Below are 6,000 nucleotides of genomic sequence, written 5' to 3'. Positions count from 1 at the left end.
TGAGGATATTTCCTTTTTCACCATCGCCCTCTATGGGCTTCCAAATATCACTTTGCCAATTCCACAAGAACTGTCTTAGCAAAAGGCTTCTTGAGGGGAAAGCTGTAACTCTGTGAGATGATTTCACAGAACACAAAGAAGTTTCTCAGAAAGCTTCTTTCTCTTTGTTATCGTAGGATATTTCCTTTGGTCCTATAGTCTTCAAATGTATCCGAAATATCTGTTCTCACATTCCACAGAAATAAGGCTAGCAAAGAGATCCACGAAATACAGATGTAACTCTGTGAGATGAATTAAGAGAACACTAAGCAGTTTCTCAGAAAGCTTCTTTCCAGAATTCTTCTGACGGTATTTCCTTTTTCACCATAGCCATCTATGGGCTTCCAAATATCACCTTGCCAATTTCACAAGAACTGTCTTAGCGAAAGGCTTCTAGAAGGGAAAGCTGTAACTCTGTGAGATGATTTCACAGAACACAAAGAAGTTTCTCAGAAAGCTTCTTTCTCTTTGTTATCGGAGGATATTTCCTTTGGTCCAATAGTCTTCAAAGAGTTCCGAAATATCTGTTCTCAGATTCCAGAGAAATAAGGCTAGCAAAGAGATCCACGAAATACAGATGTAACTCTGTGAGATGAATTAACAGAACACTAAGCAGTTTCTCAGAAAACTTCTTTCCAGATTACTTCTGACGGTATTTCCTTTTTCACCATAGCCCTCTATGGGCTTCCAAATATCACTTTGAGAATTCCACAAGAACTGTCATAGCGAAAGGCTTCTTGAGGGGAAATCTGTAACTCTGTGAGATGATTTCACAAAATACAAAGAAGTTTCTCAGAAAGCTTCTTTCTCTTTGTTATCGGAGGATATTTCTTTTGGCCCTATACTCTTCAAAGGGATCAGAAATATCTGTTCTCAGATTCCACAGAAATAAGGCTAGCAAAGAGATCCACGAAATACAGATGTAACTCTGTGAGATGAATTAACAGAACACTAAGCAGTTTCTCAGAAAGCTTCTTTCCAGATTTCATCTGAGGATATTTCCTTTTTCACCATAGCCCTCTATGGCTTCCAAATATCACTTTGCCATTTCCACAAGAACTGTCTTAGCGAAAGGCTTCTTCAGGGGAAAGCTGTAACTCTGTGAGATGATTTCACAGAACACAAAGAAGATTCTCACAAAGGTTCTTTCTCTTTGTTATCGGAGGATATTTCCTATGGCCCTACAGTCTACAAAAGGATCCGAAATATTTGTTCTCAGATTCCACAGAAATAAGGCTAGCAAAGAGATCCACGAAATACAGATGTAACTCTGTGAGTGGAAGTCACATATCACACAGCAGTTTCTCGGAAACCTTCTTTCCATATTTCATTTGAGGATATTTCCTTTTTCACCATAGCCCTCTATGGGCTTCCAAATATCACTTTGCCAATTCCACAAGAACTGTATTAGCTAAAGACTTCTTGAGGTGAAAGCTGTAACTCTGTGAGATGATTTCACAGTATACAAAGAAGTTTCTCAGAAAGCTCTTTCTCTTTGTCATCGGAGGATATTTCCTTTGGCCCTATAATCTTCAATGGGATCCGAAATATCTGTTCTCATATTCCACAGAAATAAGGCTAGCAAAAGACCAAGAAACACAGATGTAACTCTGTGAGTGGAAATCACATATCACAGAGCAGTTTCTCATAATGCTTCTTTCCAGATTTCTTCTGAGGATATGTCCTTTTTCAGCATAGCCCTCTATGGGCTTCCAAATATCCCTTTGCCAATTCCACAAGAACTGTCTTAGCGAAAGGCTTCTTGAGGGGAAAGCTGTATCTCTGTGAGATGATTTCACAGAACACAAAGAAGTTTCTCAGAAAGCTTCTTTCTCTTTGTTATCGGAGGATATTTCCTTTGGCCCTATAGTCTTCAAAGGGATCCGAAATATCTGTTTTCAGATTCCACAGAAATAAGGCTAGCAAAGAGATCCACGAAATACAGATGTAACTCTGTGAGATGAATTAACAAAACACTAAGCACTTTCTCAGAAAGCTTCTTTCCAGATTTCATCTGAGGATATTTCCTTTTTCAGCATAGCCCTCTATGGCTTCCAAATATCACTTTGCCATTTCCACAAGAACTGTCTTAGCGAAAGGCTTCTTCAGGGGAAAGCTGTAACTCTGTGAGATGATTTCACAGAACACAAAGAAGTTTCTCAGAAAGCTTCTTTCTCTTTGTTATCGGAGGATATTTCCTATGGCCCTATAGTCAACAAAACGATCCGAAATATTTGTTCTCAGATTCCACAGAAATAAGGCTAGCAAAAGATCCACGAAATAAAGATGTAACTCTGTGAGTGGAAGTCACATATCACACAGCAGTTTCTCATAATGCTTCTTTCCACATTGCATCTGAGGATATTTCCTTTTTCACCATAGAACTCTATGGGCTTCCAAATATCACTTTGCCAATTCCACAAGAACTGTCTTAGCGAAAGGCTTCTTCAGGGGAAAGCTGTAACTCTGTGAGATGATTTCACAGAACACAAAGAAGTTTCTCAGAAAGCTTCTTTCTCTTTGTTATCGGAGGATATTTCCTTTGGCCCTATAGTCTTCAAAGGGATCCGAAATATCTGTTCTCAGATTCCACAGAAATAAGGCTAGCAAAGAGATCCACGAAACAGATGTAACTCTGTGAGATGAATTAACAGAACACTAAGCACTTTCTCACAAAGCTTCTTTCCAGATTTCATCTGAGGATATTTCCTTTTTCAGCATAGCCCTCTATGGGCTTCCAAATATCACTTTGCCAATTCCACAAGAATTGTCTTAGCGAAAGGCATCTTGAGGGGAAAGCTGTAACTCTGTGAGATGATTTCACAGAACACAAAGACGTTTCTCAGAAAGCTTCTTTCTCTTTGTTATCGGAGGATATTTCCTTTGGCCCTAAAGTCTACAAAAGTATCCGAAATATTTGTTCTCAGATTCCACAGAAATAAGGCTAGCAAAAGATCCACGAAATACACATGTAACTCTGTGAGTGGAAGTAACATATCACACAGCAGTTTCTCATAATGCTTCTTTCCAGATTTCATTTGAGGATATTTCCTTTTTCACCATAGCCCTCTATGGGCTTCCAAATATCACTTTGCCAATTCCACAAGAACTGTATTAGCGAAAGGCTTCTTGAGGCGAAAGCTGTAACTCTGTGAGATGATTTCACAGAACACAAAGAAGTTTCTCAGAAAGCTTCTTTCTCTTTGTTATCAGAGGATATTTCCTTTCGCCCTAGAGTCTTCAAAGGGATCAAAAATATCTGTTCTCAGATTCCACAGAAATAAGGCTAGCAAAGAGATCCACTAAATACAGATGTAACTCTGTGAGATGAATTAACAGAACACTAAGAAGTTTCTCGGAAAGCTTCTTTCCAGATTTCATCTGAGGATATATCCTTTGTCACCAGAGACCTCTATGGGCTTCCAAAAATCACTTTGACCATTCCACAAGAACTGTCTTGGCGAAAGGCTTCTTAAGGGGAAAGCTGTAACTCTGTGAGATGATTTCACAGAACACAAAGAAGTTTCTCAGAAAGCTTCTTTCTCTTCGTTATCGGATGATATTTCCTTTGGCCCTATAGTCTTCAAAGGGATCCGAAATATCTGTTCTCAGATTCCACAGAAATAAGGCTAGCAAAGAGATCCACGAAATACAGATGTAACTCTGTGAGATGAATTAACAGAACACTAAGCACTTTCTCAGAAAGCTTCTTTCCAGATTTCAACTGAGGATATTTCCTTTTTCACCATAGCCCACTATTGCTTCCAAATATCACTTTGCCAATTCCACAAGAACTGTCTTAGCGAAAGGCTTCTTGAGGGGAAAGCTGTAACTCTGTGAGATGATTTCACAGAACACAAAGAAGTTTCTCAGAAAGCTTCTTTCTCTTTGTTATCGGACGATATTTCCTTTGGCCCTATCGTTTTCAAAGGGATCCGAAATATCTGCACTCAGATTTCACAGAAATAGGGGTAGCAAAGAGATCCACGAAATACAGATGTAACTCTGTGAGATGAATTAACAGAACACTAAGCACTTTCTCACAAAGCTTCTTCCAGATTTCATCTGAGGATATTTCCTTTCTCACCATAGCCCTCTATAGGCTTCCAAATATCACTTTGCCAATTCCACAAGAAGTGTCTTAGCGAAAGGCTTCTTGAAGGGAAAGCTGTAACTCTGTGAGATGATTTCACAGAACACAAAGAACTTTCTCAGAAAGATTCTTTCTCTTTGTTATCGGAGAATATTTCCTTTGGCAATATAGTCTTCAATGGGATCCGAAATATCTGTTCTCAGATTCCACAGAAATAAGGCTAGCAAAGAGATCCACGAAATACAGATGTAACTCTGTGAGATGAATTAACAGAACACTAAGCAGTTTCTCAGAAAGCTTCTTTCCACATTTCATCTGACGATATTTCCTTTTTCACCATAGCCCTCTATGGGCTTCCAAATATCACTTTGCCAATTCCACAAGAACTGTCTCAGCGAAAGGCTTCTTGAGGGGAAAGCTGTAAGTCTGTGAGATGATTTCACAGAACACAAAAAAGTTTCTCAGAAACCTTCTTTCTCCTTGTTATCGGAGCATAGTTCCTTTGGTCCTATAGTCTTCAAAGGGATCCGAAATATCTGTTCTCAGATTCCACAGAAATAAGGCTAGCAAAGATATCCACGAAATACAGATGTAACTCTGTGAGATGAATTAATAGAATACTAAGCAGTTTCTCATAAAGCTTCTTTCCAGATTTCATCTGAGGATATTTACTTTTTCACCATAGCCCTCTAAGGGCTTCCAAATATCACTTTTCCAATTCCACAAGAACTTTCTTAGTGAAAGGCTTCTTGAGGGGAAAGCTGTAACTCTGTGAGATGATTTCACAGAACACAAAGAAGTTTCTCAGAAAGCTTCTTTCTCTTTGTTATCGGAGGATATTTCCTTTGGCCCTATAGTCTTCAAATGTATCCGAAATATCTGTTCTCAGATTCAACAGAAATAAGGCTAGCAAAGACATAGACGAAATACAGATGTAACTCTGTGAGATGAATTAACAGAACACTAAGCAGTTTCTTAGAAAGCTTCTTTCCAGATTTCATCTGAGGATATTTCCTTTTTCACCATAGCCCTCTATGGGCGTCCAAATATCACTTTGCCAATTCCACAAGAACCGTCTTAGCGAAAGGCTTCTTGAGTGGAAAGCTGTAACCCTGTGAGATGATTTCTCAGAACACAAAGAAGTTTCTCAGAAAGCTTCTTTCTCTTTGTTATCGGAGGATATTTCCTTTGGCCCTATAGTCTTCAAAGGGATCCAAAATATCTGTTCTCACATTCCACAGAAATAAGGTTAGCAAAGAGATCCACGAAATACAGATGTAACTCTGTGAGATGAATTAACAGAACACTAAGCAGTTTCTCAGAAATCTTCTTTCCAGATTTCATCTGAGGATATTTCCATTTTCCCCATGGCCCTCTAAGGGCTTCCAAATATCACTTTGCCAATTCCACAAGAACTGTCTTAGCGAAAGGCTTCTTGAGGGGAAAGCTGTAACTCTGTGAGATGATTTCACAGAACACAAAGAAGTTTCACAGAAAGCTTCTTTCTCTTTGTTATCGGAGGATATTTCCTTTGGCCCTATCGTTTTCAAAGGGATCCGAAATATCTGTACTCAGATTCCACAATATAAGGCTAGCAAAGAGATCCACGAAATACAGATGTAACTCTGTGAGATGAATTAACAGAACCCTAAGCACTTTCTCACAAAGCTTCTTCCAGATTTCATCTGAGGATATTTCCTTTCTCACCATAGCCCTCTATGGGCTTCCAAATATCACTTTGCCAATTCCACAAGAACTGTCTTAGCGAAAGGCTTCTTGAAGGGAAAGCTGTAACTCTGTGAGATCATTTCACAGAACACAAAGAACTTTCTCAGAATGCTTCTTTCTCTTTGTTATTGGAGGATATT

The sequence above is a fragment of the Macaca fascicularis genome, chromosome 13, assembly GCF_037993035.2.
Source record: "Macaca fascicularis isolate 582-1 chromosome 13, T2T-MFA8v1.1".
NCBI classification, from domain to species: Eukaryota; Metazoa; Chordata; class Mammalia; order Primates; family Cercopithecidae; genus Macaca; species Macaca fascicularis.
Note: the sequence above shows the minus strand (reverse complement) of the source record.